Raw genomic sequence first — 15016 nt, forward strand, 5'->3', positions numbered from 1 at the left:
CATACCAAGTGGTTTTGCATTGTTCTGAAGCGTTTTTTCATCTGTTTTGCCATTTAACAGGGTGTGCCGAATACGCTCCCACCCCCCTCCTGTGACCCATGGTGTTTATTCCTAACACCTAGAAAGTGAGACATTTTATTTGACTGCGATCGTTTTTCATTATATTGTTTGAATTTGATCGCTGGTTTGACGACCTTCTGTGGAAGATTTTCACCGTTTTAATTCCTTAGTCACTACTAGTCTGCTCCACGAATAGTACACCCCACCTCTTACAGCTCTCCTGTACCCAGGGCTAATAGGTGGTGTTAATCATAGCGCTATTCTACCACAGACAGTATGTTACTCACTCTTGGAGCACAATATCTACTATTAACAACCAAGAACAACCAGGAGTAATTCTGAGTGTTTATGTTTGTCCTACCTGTATGTCTCTGTCCTTTTATTTTTCAGGTGCAGAAACGATAAGTAGAAGCTTCCTAAACCAGGAGTAATTAGGAATAGTTCAATCATTCCTAATTTTTTTGCACTTTTTCACCTTTTATTTAATTTTCACATGCACGTCCCTAGGTAAGGGTGGGCCTTAGAGTGCCCATACCGCCAGGGTTTTTTTCACACACAGTCCTGATGAATTGCCAGGTAAATTAACACCGTTTCGATGGCAAGAAACATGTCGACCACTCTCTAGGAACCCACCACTCAATTATAGTGGACTGTTTCCTCACATATTTTAATATTGCGTGTCTTTAGTGATCATTTAATAAAGTATTATCTCAGATACACTACTGACATTTTTTAACTCACCCATCACTCACTAAAGGTTCATTTTGCAACCAACACGCCCTTACTCACCATCCCGCTCCGCAGTAAATCTGGGGTTGCAGCACACCAAAGAGACACTCGGTCTCTTTGGTGGGGCCCGATGATGAAGCATGTCATCACTAGGTGGTGAGTGAGGGCCTTCTTTAACATCCCAATGTGGTTGTTTTTTGTGCTCCCAAGGATGGTTTAAACCTCCCTAGACACTCTTCTCTTGATTATTGACTAATCTGTCAAAGACACACATAATGGTATGTGGACCCCATAACATCCAAAAATGTGTGTTTGTCGGAATTCCATCGCTAGAGCGAGCCAGTTCCCTTATTTGGGGTGATGTACGTTAAGGTTGTTCATGGTCGCCGTGTGTTTTGAGTAGAGTAAGCCGGTATTCTTGTGCGGTTAGGTCTGTCTTCTCTCTAGCTACTACCCTGGGGGGCAAACCTATTTTAGACATTTTCAGGATGAAGTGTCTTCCTTCCCTCATATATGGTTCAGGGATATGAGGACACAGGGACATCATAAGGGCACAAGTGGAAGAGAACAGAGTCTGTTGACTCCACGTGGGGATTCCGCCGTCTACCTCCCATTTTATAGTCCATCAGGAGTTTGGACTAGAATATGTCAAAGATCATATACGTCTTGCTCCCTTTTTACTATGGTGCTCCTTTTGGCTATATTAAGAGGCTGACTTTAGCCATCTTTTTATCTATGACTGCCTCTCCTGTCGCCATGGTCCTAGCATCCCTGGAGCTCAGATGTATTAGAGAGACCACCTTTGCCCTAGGCTTCCCCATGTCTTTGACAACCCTAGAAGCATCACCAAGGAGGGTAAAGGGTGGATAGAGTATTGCTTCCTCTCCCATAGAAAGGCCTGTGTAGAGAGGGAGGAAGTAGTGAAACCATCTGTCAGAGATTTCTGCCATGTCCCAACAGGGGACGCTATTTGCTCCCTTCATTTGTCTTGTACAGAATTCCTTGGAAAGGGTGCTATTAACGCTCTTTTGGACCTGCTCTATCAGATGATTTCTGTGCTTCCCTCAGGGACAATTTAACATAACATAACATCTGTATTTGTAAAGCGTACGTTCACCCAGAGGTCTCTTGGCGCTGAATAGCAGATGTTCATTGTTACCCACCTCAATGGTACTCATTTTATCGACCTCAGATGGATGAAAGGCTGAGTGGACCCACCGGGATTTGAACCTGTGACCATGAGGTCGAGCACAGGCCCCTGCAATGGATTTGCATCTGCTGACATTTTACAACGCCCTCGTGATGAGACCTCACCATTGTCGCTGTTGCACCTAGTATTGTTTTGTACGTTTTGTGGCCCCTTGTTCAAAAGGTGATTCCACTATTATGAAATCCAAACACCAGGAGGTGGACAGCTGTGCTACTTTTTCTTCAGCAGCTGGAATGCCAATTGGTATGCAAAGCAGTTGGTTCTTGTTAAAGAACGCTCTACGGTTGCGAAAGTCAATGTTGTTTTAATAATGGTATTTATTTGCTACTCTTATTCATTTTAATATGTTGATGGTACATATACACTTGGTACTTGATGTATTTACTGTTTTATGGGTCTTAGCATTTTTACATTGATATCAGATGCACTTTATTTAATTGCCACAATTGTATATTGTGCCCTTTGATGCCTTTGTTTATGATCCATTGCTATGTGATCGAATGAAGAGATATTGAATTGTGTTACCTGGTTAGTTTTGGACATATCAGCCTTGGAAAGAAGACACTCACTGTTATCCATCGCCCTATGTATATCTCTTGGCTCCTCGGAGGCTTTTTCAACCCACAGGCCGAATACTCCCCAGATCCAAAACTGAGGTTTTAGTAGACTGTTTGCGATTTATTTAACCAACCCGAACAGTCAACTTGGTTTTGTTTTCAAGCTGTCTGACTACTTAGGGCCTGATTCAGATTTCAGTGGATGTGAAATCTAAATGCCATAAGGTATTATGGGATTCATATTTTGGCGGACGGCATGTCCGTCACCTATGTGATAGAGTATCCCATCTGCCAAGATCCAAATCAGTTCCTATGATTCTTTTTTACTTTTTCCCACCCTATTTTTGTCATTTCTAATATCCAACTGAGGTTTTGAATGAATCATTTTACAACGTTTTGTCTAGTATTGCATTTTTATTGAGATATTTTTTTAATGTTGTTAATATACTTTCATGGTGTGAACTCAGCAAAATAAAGCTGATGTTGATGACATGCAAAACAGATACTAATACTTGCATACTGTTTGCTGTATCCAGCTTTTTGCAGAAGGCATGATGTATAAGCTTACAATTAATCAAGTCCTGGTGTTATATTGAATGCAAAGGGTGTAGATATTTTTATGGAGTTTATTTTTAATGTGAATGATATGATTTCTGTGATTCTAATGTATTTTTTTAGCATTTATGAAGCAAAATAATGTTTTTAGCTGAAGTATATTTTCAAGACTTTATACCTTTAAATTGTGGCATACATTTTGTATTTACTTACATTAATGGGCCAATGAACCAGAGCAAACAATTAAGTAAAGGTTTTTGGCTCCCACAGGGTTTGTCCATTAAAACCTCACTGTTTACTTTAGTGTGATGTACAGTAATAAAAGCTCTGTGCAGTGCAAACAAGAATGACACCCCACTATGGTAAAGCATTAAGATTTTATTGCGTATTTGAAGTTTCAACATTGGTTTAATCAATTACAGAACTACAAGGAAGGCATTCTACCTTTTCTCTGAAACAGTAACACAGTGTACAAGACAAGGATATAGATGGAAGACAGACAGAAGGGAAAGTAACACAACACCTGGATCAAAATCTTCCCATATCCCCTGCCCTCATCCAAGGGACAGTGTCAAGGGGGTCAGCTGGTATTGTTAAAAGTAAATCATGCTTTGTGTCTGGCTCAACAAATACTCTTATCAGACACTCATGATGTGCTGTGGTCTCCATATGGTCCCTAAACAGCGCCAACCGCTGAGCAAGCTAGATGGTATTGTCAGAGCTGGGCTATGCAAATCTATCTCCAGAAGACCAGGGGTAGATCTTATCCAGACACGTGTCTGTCTGCCACAAGTAATCTGCAATGTTCAGAGAGTTACTGAATGCTTTGGGTTCACACAGGGCTGTCTAATATTCTGTCTAAAGGGGTATGATCAGAAAGACGCAGAGGTGTCAGCGAAGCACATCCTTCCCTCATCGAAGGGTCCTTCATGCAGTGGACTCTGGAAAGGATTCTTGATGTCGGTCACAGGAGAGCGAGATCTGTCCGGCGCCTCCAGTGACAAGCGCAGGCGGAGTCGGCGCTTGTCATTGTTAGGGGGTGGTGGAGGAGCAGATTAACCAACTGAGGAAAAAATGAAGAATAAAATCAATACAATTATGAAGCTGTAAAGATATAGACAAGCTAACAACCCAACCCTCCAGTGCACACCGCCATGGTCTCCGGTCCTGACGAAAGCCTGGCAATTACCATTCAAAGGCTGAAACATGTAAACCTGACCTTCTAAACCTTGGATGCACTTGAACAATTTACTCAATCACCGCATCCACCTTAACCTTTTAACCTGGCCTTACTCTCCACCTAATTAAAATTTTCTTGGGAAGCAGTAAGCCCATTTTAATCTCACCTCATGCACCAGCACTTGTCACCCAAAAAACCCTGCTCCGCTGCAATCAGGCGTCGTAACACACCGGAGAGGCACTCGGCCTCTCTGCTGGGGGCCCAATGATGAAGTATGTCACCAAGTAGGTTGGTGAGTGAGGGCCCTTTTAACAAACATGAGTGATTCCATTTAATAAGCTCCTCTGTTTTTGTAGCTTCACTCTTTCATTATATATGTATATATATGTGTGTATATATATATATATATATATATATATATATATATATATATATATATATATATATATATATATATATATATATATATATATTACCTAATGGCAATAGCCAGTAGGCATATATAGTTAGGATTGGCTACCATAGGAAATCCGCATCATTCTATTGGGAATAACTTTGGCGCTGGTTGAGGAATTTGCGTGTAATTTTCCAAAATTTTGGCCAGCTCCGCTGCTCTCCTTCCCTGAAAGTTTCGGGGGGATTCATGAAGTGGGGGCTGAGAAAAAAGTGGGGTCCCAAAACGTGTTTTCCCCATGTTAATTTCCATAGGACGTTCTGACAAGTCTACAGCCCGAACCACTGAACGGAATTACACCCAACTTGGCAAAATTGTAGGGACTGTTACACAGAAGTGCCTTTGCTATATTTGGTGAAAATCCCTCCAGTAGTTCCTGAGAAAATCAAAAGAGAAAAAAAATATATATATCTATAGCAGCTTACGTGTAAGCTTACTGTAAGCTTACCTTTCCGAGCACGAGCTGCATTCTGATTGGCTGCCAATGTCTGTCAACACTCCAAACCAGAAAGTGTTGGCAGCTATCTTGTGCCTCGGTAGACTGAGGCACAGGAAAGCAGAAAAACAAACGTGTAGAACTCAAAAAGGGGGCAGGGTAGAAGCACCCTGACCCCCTGGACCTGCTCAGGGGGTCCCACAAGGACCCCCAGGCCCAGAAGTGTTGACAGCCATCTTGGGACCAATATACATTATAGCACCTCATTAAAAAGCATTGCAGTTAATAGAAGGTTTTAGGACTTTAGTTACATTATAAATCATTTGTTGATGGTACCATACTCATTTTAGGAATTGTGGTGTGTTCTAAGGTGATTTTACCATGTGAAAAAGCCTTCTGCTGGGATATCATGAATCATGTTTGAAAGAAAACTATTATCTCATGCTTTTCCCACAGTGGTTTTGAAGGGGATCTGTAAGCTAAACTGAAAGCATATTTAATTCTGTAAATTCACATTATCTTTCTCAGTCATGTGAGAATGAAGTCTGACATTCTCAGTAAAACATGTACATCCAACAAGGACAGAGACTGTCAGTTGATTCCTTTGTGTTCTACTGCAGCTTCCCAGAGTGTTCTAATGAAAAACTAGAGCGCTAACAGTCTTACTTATGACAAAAGTATGGCACACCAGAAGCCATCTTGATTGGAATGAAGTGGTAACTCTAAAAACATTTAATTTAAAAAGGAACAATATGAGGATATATTTTGCCATAGAAAGTATGATTAGTGCTGCAGAAAGAAAAATTAGGGCACATTTTGAGTGAGTTCTCAAATCCTATTCTATTTCATTAAAAATTTCGACATGCAGTCTCCCAAGATGGCCACCAGTGACAAAAGAGCCCAAATGTAGCCCAAATATCACCCAGATGTAGCCCAAGTATAGCCCAATGACTTAATGTCCCAGAGTATTCGAAAGAACAACTAGAGCGCTAATAATCTTACTTATGACAAAAGTATGGCACACCAGAAGCCTTCTTGATTGGAATGAAGTGGTAAGTCTGAAAACATTTAATTTAAAAAGGAACAAAATGAGGGGGTTCATTTTGCCATAGAAAGTATGATTAGTGCTTCAGAAAGAAAAATTAAAGCACATTTTGAGTGACTTCTCAAATCCTCTTCTATTTCATTAAAATAATTCTGACATGCAGACTGAAACATGCACTTTGAATACCAGCAGCAGACTTCCCTGGTGAGCAGTAGCTTTACTACAGTGATATAATGAGCAACTTGAGTGCTAACATTCAGAATGTATGGCAAATGTGTGACACATCTGAATGCCTTCTTGATGGAACCAAAGTAAGCAAGCATTGAAAATGCAATAGATCTCGCCCTCGTTTAAGTTAAAGCCATTCTGTTTGTAATGAGGTGGCTTTTTAGCTTTGCATTTAATAGTGTTTTTCAAACTTTCATGTAAATAACATGCATATGTATGTATATATGTATATGTATGCATGCATTTATATTTGTATTTATATAGATATGCAGATGATATATGTTTATATATGTATGTATATATATATTCACTGAAAAAACCATGGGTTATAGACCATATATAGTTAGGAATTAGCATTTACAAAACCTTATTTTACTCACACAAAACCATTGAAATTCCATATATAGTTAGTTGCACTAACTATATATCGCGCACCCGCAATCCACTGCTGATGATGTCACATATTACATCATTCATGACATGGTCAGTGACATCACTGATGACATCACTGATGACATCTCAAATGACATCACTGATGACATCACTGATGACATCATCCAGTGACTGTGGGTTTCTGTAAAGTTTAAATATGTTTTACATATTGAAGAATGAGTAGATGTATAAGTGTCTGGATGAAGGATTTAGTAGGTGCGTGACTGACTGTATGAGTGAGTGATTAAATGTGTCTCACTGAGTGCATGGGTTAGTGACTAAACTGTCTTAATTTGTGCATCATTATGTCTGTTGTTCTGTAAACTGCTGCATGTGTTGATCAGTAGCTATATGAGTAACTATATGGGTTATTGATTGATTGTCCAAGTATTTGTATGGGAGACTGAGTGTGTGTGTGGCTGGCTGGGAGATGTGTGACTCTGTGCAGATCAATGTGTTCTTGTATCAATGATTGTATAAGAGAGTAAGAATGTGTTAGTATATGTTTGAAAATGTAAGGTACTCTATGTTTAACTGTATAGATTAGAAAATGGAAGTGTGATTGATTCTTTACAAGACTGACTAGGTGTGTGAGTAACTCCATGGATGAGTGGCAGAGTGTGAGTGTCTGTATAGGTGTATGAGTGCATATGATAGTGTTGTAAAGATGAGTGATTGTATGTATGAATGATTGTATGGGTGAATGAGTGAATGTGTGTGTAGACGTAGGAATCAGTGAGTGCGTATGTAGTAACTAGTATTGGTGTGTCAATGGTTTAAAAAATTATATTCTGTATTTAACACTGGGTGTAACAGAGGTTACATTAAAGTGTGAGGAGATGCATTGTATTGTCACATGAATGATATCATCAGTGATGTGACCATTGATGTCAAATGAGATGTCATCAGTGATGTCATTTGAGATGTCATCAGTGATGTCATCAGTGATGTCATTTGAGATGTTATCAGTGATGTCATTTGAGATGTCACCAGTGATGTCATCAATGATGTCATTTGAGATGTCATCAGTGATGTCATTTGAGATGTCATCAGTGATGTCATCAGTGATGTCACTGACCATGTCATGAATGATGTAATATGTGACATCATCAGCAGTGGATTGCGGGTGCGCGATATATAGTTAGTGCAACTAACTATAAATGGAATTTCAATGGTTTTGTGTGAGTAAAATAAGGTTTTGTAAATGCTAATTCCTAACTATATATGGTCTATAACCCATGGTTTTTTCAGTGAATTTTCAAGGTTTTGTAAATGCTAATTCCTAACTATATATGGTCTATAACCTATGGTTTTTTCAGTGAATTTCAATGTTTTTTTTTAGCAAATATCAAAAGCTTTAAAATGTCAAGTACGTGGTAGGTAAAAACATTTTCGTGTTTATGCACGCTGATCTGCTTTGAACGCTGCCCCCCCCTCTTTTTTTTTAGGAGTATTCTCTCTTTGCAGATAGTGAAGGGTAGGTAACGCAGGCCTTTGCCCCCGTTGTAATCCGTCGTGCCTGCTTCCCTCTCCATTTGATTGATTGTTATCCAAGCATTTACTGTTTTGGAATTGGTTCTCTTTGGTTCATTCTCTATTTACAAACAAGCACAGAGTCGCAATACTCTGTTTAGTCTTTGCAGATAGTGAAAAATCGTTAGAAAAAAGAAAAGGAAACAATCAAAATCAGTAGGCCACTAATGGGATCTCTTTTTGACCTCGCTAAAATAGAACATTAGGAACAACCCCTCATAAGAAATATGAAACTAGTGAGAGGAACCGAGCTCGACGCCATGATGGCTGCAAGACAGCTCGGCTCCGCCGCCCACCCCGCCCAAAATAACGACAAACCCTATGCAAATATTATAAATATATACAACACACCAGCAAAGTAACAGGGTAAAACGTTTTATTAAATAACTATTTACATGGCAGCCTGCTGCAACATCGATCCAAATGCATGCCGCCGTTCCCGGGATTTCTCCCCGACTACTCTGCGGCCTACGAGATGGAGAGGCCGGGGCGTTGACTAGGCGGGGCCTCCGGCCGCAACCACAGCGCCAACGATCGCTGCTGACGGAGGGGAGCCTTGCCGGTGAGACCACTGATCTGAAGAACCGCTGCCTGCGGTGCCTCCCTGAGCCGCTTGACGGAGGGCCCGAGGGGCGGTGCGGACTCGGAGGGGGCGCTTGGCTCCTGCCCCCTCCCCAAGTCTTGTTGCCCTGGTGTGGCTTGAGATCGCCCCCGACATAGGCGGCCGGCTCCCGGGGTCAGGCGGAACTTTTTGCCTTTTGGTGACTCTTCCATTCTGGACCTTGTCCCACAATCCGTTTGACCTGAAGACACGTCCTGCGGTGCCCTGGTCCGACCATCACATATACCTGCGCCAGGAGACGGCGTGGGGTGCACTGGAAGGGAGAGGCGGCGCGAACGAGCCTCCCCCACCTCCCCAGGTGGAGGTTTCTCAGCTGCACCCCAGCGCTTCACTTGGCCAGCTGAATTGCGCCCGCTCTTGCGGCACAGTGCCTCGCTCGGCTAGCTGAGTTGCGCCTGCTCTTGCTATTACAGCGTCTCACCCGCCATCCGGCTGAATTGCACCCACTCTTGCGGTACAGCGACAGGCGGCTGCCACGGAGCTCACGAAATGGCGGTCGGCTCCACAGACTTGGGCCTGGCCTGCAAGGATGGCTCTGGGAAACCCTGTAACTCGGACGCTTGACTGCTAGGGCATGGGCCCCATTCCCAAAAGCGTCCCCTCAGCCTTGAAGATACTACAAGAGTCACCGGGGCCCCCGACTCCCGCAGACTTCCGGTGGGGAGCGACTGCCATGATTGCTCGCGGAATGGCCACGACGTAGCCACGGGGTGCTCTCATGCTGACGCCAGCTTCAGTCTGATACATCCAGAAACACTGTAGACTACCAATTCGATCAGTTCCGGTGGAGCCCCAACGTGACCCGGTAGAGAAGAACTTGCCCTCCCCTCTTTGACTGATGGTTCTTGTTGCCTGTCCCTTCTGTTGTCATTTAACTGAACTTTTTGGACTGCTGAAAGGGGTTCTGTTCCGCCCGCTGGTTGGTGGAGACATTTTGACTATATTCTGGACCTGCCCGGCCTCGCCCAAAATGGCGTCGGTATAAATGAGACTCGCAACTCCTTGATGTGTACTGGTTGCTCAGCCTTGATATCACGAGATATGTATGCAGTTTTGGAGCACATGGCGGGCGGGGACGGGTACTGATTGAACATTTGCACATCCCTATTGATATTAAGTTCTGATGTATTATTCATTACTGTACTATTGAAAGTTCGAATTAACGTTACTCATGGTACTTGCCCGCAAATGTATATCTAGATAATTTCATTGTAACTGGTCCTGTCGTACTTTCATTATAAAATTAACGTCCACCGATTCGGCAACTGTTAGACACCTTAATTCCTGCAACCTAATGGCCCGCCCGTTACGTTTTTCTACAGTGTAAAGGTCCCCTCATCATATACGATTCCAGTTTGCTCCGTGGCCGGCCCACATGGTTGTAGGCCCGTATTTGTATAGTGACATTTTTGCAAAAAAGAGTTTTCGAAGGAAGTATGGAATCAGCGTCATAACAATCGTCTAGGTTGGTAGGATTTTAGAATAATGGCTGTATTCCCAAACAATAGAAGACAGATAATGCAGACCCTTTGCCTGAATTTTGGATTGATTGAAATTTGTATCCGTCACACCTGCCCTTTTTCCAGAATTGTTAGAAAATGGTCGACCGTAGCTTAAGGTATCTGCCGAATGTAAGGTGTGGTATTTTGTCCCATAAAATAAGACTAATTGAGAAACAAATACACGAAGAGGGAACTCGAATTTAGAGACAAACAAAATGAAACATTTTTTGGCATCGTAAGAAGGGGAGGATATGTTACACAGAAAAATAATGCGAAAGGGATAGCCAAGATCTGTTGTATCACACGTTCCTGCAGCTAGTCTGATACATGGTAAGTAGAAGCTTTTTCGTGTTTGCGCGCGCTGACATCCTCTGAATGCTGTATCCCCCCCTTTCTTTTCTCCTCTGTAGGTTACATCGGAGTTCCGACTGAAGAATGGAGTGGACATGGACCGCACCGTGCTCCATGTAGGGAAAGACATAGACAAGCGCTGTGAGATATTGCATGGAGTGCAGACCATCACTGTGAACGTGAAAAATTGTATGGTGTGACTGTGCGTACATGCCCTGATTGTATGGTATGAATGTGTATGTATTCCATATGCCTGGCCGATAAACGTTCTGTTTGCGCAACTGCCGCGTTAGAAAACAACATTGTGACGCGTTGCGTAACCGCGACGTATCGCGTTGTCGCGTAATGCGTCATATGACGAGCCGCGTTAGCGCACCCGGAAGTGCACCGGTGCGCGAGGCGCGAACCGCAGCTTCCCGGAAGCGATCCGGGGCGCGGCGCGGAGCGCGTAACGTAAGCATAACAGGTCATGTGACTTGTTAATAAAACTTTTCATTGGTTCATTTCACTTTTGGGTTCCTAATGATGTAAGGCTATGTCATGTGACCTAATAATAACACTTTTCATTGGTTTAGAACTATTTTTTGTCCCAAATGATGAAAACCCCTCCTTGTTTCCTCACTCTGACTTTCATCTTTGTGAGAGGAAGACCTTTTTTCATCACTTAGCAATGGCAAGTGTTGTAGCTTCAGCTGGTGCATCCCCACCACCACCACCACCTCTTAGGAAGAGAGTACCACCTCCTCAGGTGGTGGTTGAGCAAGAGGTGCCCCCCCCCCACCTTCTTGTTGCCTGATTCGGCCAGCTCAATCGATCGAGCATGAGACTCTGTTGTGATCTGAAGAACCGCTGCCTGCGGTGCCTCCCAGAACCGCTTGACGGAGGCCCCCGAGGGGCGGTGTGGTGGTGCGGACTGGGAGGGGGCGCTTGGCTCCTGCCCCCTCCCCAAGTCTCGCTCGGCCAGCTGAGTTGCGCCCACTCTTGCGGCCTACGACATGGAGAGGCTGGGGCGTTGACTAGGCGGGGCCTCCGGCCGCAACCACAGCGCCAACGATCGCTGCTGACGGAGGGGAGCCTTGCCGGTGAGAGCCACTGATCTGAAGAACCGCTGCCTGCGGTGCCTCCCTGAACCGCTTGACGGAGGCCCCCGAGGGGCGGTGTGGTGGCACGGACTGGGAGGGGGCGCTTGGCTCCTGCCCCCTCCCCAAGTCTCGCTCGGCCAGCTGAGTTGCGCCCACTCTTGCGGCCTACGACATGGAGAGGCCGGGGCGTTGACTAGGCGGGGCCTCCGGCCGCAACCACAGCGCCAACGATCGCTGCTGACGAAGGGGAGCCTTGCCGGTGAGAGCCACTGATCTGAAGAACTGCTGCCTGCGGTGCCTCCCTGAACCGCTTGACGGAGGCCCCCGAGGGGCGGTGTGGTGGCGCGGACTGGGAGGGGACGCTTGGCTCCTGCCCCCTTCCCAAGTCTCGCTCGGCCAGCTGAGTTGCGCCCACTCTTGCGGCCTACGACATGGAGAGGCCGAGGCGTTGACTAGGCGGGGCCTCCGGCCGCAACCACAGCGCCAACGATCGCTGCTGACGGAGGGGAGCCTTGCGGTGAGAGCCACTGATCTGAAGAACCGCTGCCTGCGGTGCCTCCCTGAACCGCTTGACGGAGGCCCCCGAGGGGCGGTGTGGTGGCGCGGACTGGGAGGGGGCGCTTGGCTCCTGCCCCCTCCCCAAGTCTTGTTGCCCTGGTGTGGCCTGAGATCGCCCCCGACATAGGCGGCCGGCTCCCGGGGTCCGGCAGAACTTTTTGCCTTTTGGTGACTCTTCCTGGTTGAGAGTTTGTAGAACGATGGCTTCAGATTTTCAACATACTACTCTTCAACATTTTTCATAAATGTAACAATGTGAGACTCACTAGGAGAACGGCCGTTTATATTTCCTTTCAAAATGCTGCCAACAATATTTTCTGAATGGAAGACACCATCTTGTAGCATAAAGGGCTGCGTCAAGGGTGGTATTGCCCAGAATGTCTTGTTTTCTAGTGCTCGTAATGCCGAAGCCAGAACTGCCGAAAGGGATTCTGGTCCTGCCGCTACTTATTGGAGACATTGAACTATACTCTGGACCTGCCTGGCCTCGACCAAAATGGCGCCAGTATGGGAGCGACTTGCAACTCCTTATGACGTTATAGTTACTTAGCCTTGACGTTATGGGGGATGTATGCGGTCTTTGTGCACATTGCGGGCGGGGAAGGGTACTGACTGGGAATACGGACAACCCTATTGATGTCGATTTTTCATTATTGATTATTGTATTAATAAAGCTTCGAAGTAATGTTACCCATGATACTCGCCCATGGTATGCGTATGGACGATTGTATTGTAACTGATCCTGTTATACTTTCAATTAAAAAATCAACCTTCACTGATCCTGCAACCGTTTGTCACGTTTAGTTTTTTCAATTAAATGGCTCGCTTGTTACATACTCCTATACCCCTGGCTTTTGAAAGACACCATCTTGTAGAATAAAGGGCTGCGTCAAGGGTGGTATTGCCCAGAATGTCTTGTTTTCTAGTGCTCGTAATGACGAAGCCAGAACTGCCGAAAGGGATTCTGGTCCTGCCGCTACTTATTGGAGACATTGAACTATACTCTGGACCTGCCTGGCCTCGACCAAAATGGCGCCAGTATGGGAGCGACTTGCAACTCCTTATGACGTTCTAGTTACTTAGCCTTGACGTTATGGGGGATGTATGCGGTCACATGGCGGGCGAGGAAGGGTACTGACTGGGAATACGGACAACCCTATTGATGTCGATTTTTCATTATTGATTATTGTATTAATAAAGCTTCGAAGTAATGTTACCCATGATACTCGCCCATGGTGTGCGTATGGACGATTTTATTGTAACTGATCCTGTTATACTTTCAATTAAAAAATCAACCTTCACTGATCCTGCAACCGTTTGTCACGTTTAGTTTTTTCAATTAAATGGCTCGCTTGTTACATACTCCTATACCCCTGGCTTTTGAAAGACACCATCTTGTTAGGTCGAGCAGACGTACTCTCAATGCGTGAGCATTGAGAGTGTCTGTCTCGACGACTATTGTTGCCCGTTAATGGGAATGTGGACACCAAAGTGTCACGAGCGTTTCCCTCGCAGTTTTCACCGCAGGAGCGCTGCTCTGACCCGCGCATGCACAGAGTAACTCACAGCCATTTTATTTTTTTTAGCCCCCAACCGAATCAGGTATCAGCGCGCTTTACATATAGGCAGCCCCCACCCCTCTGCATGCACACACAGGCGAGCGCATGCACACGCAGGCACACACATACAGGCACACAGCACAGACACTCGCTCACACACACCCCCCTCCCCCACAGTCACACACACGCACTCCAGACACATACACACACGCACGCACACACACATACACAGCCCGCCCCCGCACTCGCGCACACATGCTCCCCCCCCCCACTCGCGCGCGCACACATGCTCCCCCCCCGCCCCGCTCAGCAACCCACTCACCGGCTTCATTCGTGCGGCGGCTCTCCTCAGCTGCAGGGCCCGGCAGCAGGACTCTTCTTCCCTCCTTCGGCACCGGGGCGCAGGGTAGGCTCCTGCCAGCTTTGGTGCTCCAAACGCGGCTCCCATCGCGGCTCTTCCGTTGGAGGCGGGGTAGGCTCCCGCCCTCCTACTTCCTGTTTCCTGTTGTCGCGCCGGCCTGCCTGACTTCCTGGTCGCAGGCCGGCATAGTGACGGCGGTGATTTGCGGTACTTATTAATTTAGTTATTTATGCATTTTTATATAGCGCGGACTTTACCCGAAGGCGGGATTTATTTCTTTATGTATTTTTTTAATTGTATTTGATTTTCAGAGCTTATTGCAACTACCCAGAAAGGGCTTTTGGGATGCTTGCTTGTCCCTCATTTCATTTGCAGTATCCTGCATCTCGAGCGGCCACTGCTTCTAAACCAGCTAGTCATCATGGAATGGTATTATACATTGTGTATGACTGTTTTACCATTTCAAGATGACCTACACATTGCCTCTAAACATGGTATCTTTGTTAGAAATGTAAAACAATTCACTATGTACAGTATCATTTCAAAGACACTGACCGCTGTT

General features: G+C 45.1%; 1 long non-coding RNA gene across 1 annotated transcript in view; it reads right to left on the reverse strand.

Annotated features, from left to right (window-relative positions):
* Positions 1-3474: 3474 nt before the first annotated feature.
* Positions 3475-15016, reverse strand: part of LOC144762053 (uncharacterized) — a 99085-nt gene continuing 87543 nt past the window's right edge. Inside the window, exon 3 of the long non-coding RNA XR_013596025.1 lies at positions 3475-4174. This is a non-coding gene — a long non-coding RNA (uncharacterized LOC144762053). The remainder of the gene's footprint in view (positions 4175-15016) is intronic.

The sequence above is a fragment of the Lissotriton helveticus genome, chromosome 6 (genome assembly GCF_964261635.1).
Source record: "Lissotriton helveticus chromosome 6, aLisHel1.1, whole genome shotgun sequence".
NCBI lineage: Eukaryota > Metazoa > Chordata > Amphibia > Caudata > Salamandridae > Lissotriton > Lissotriton helveticus.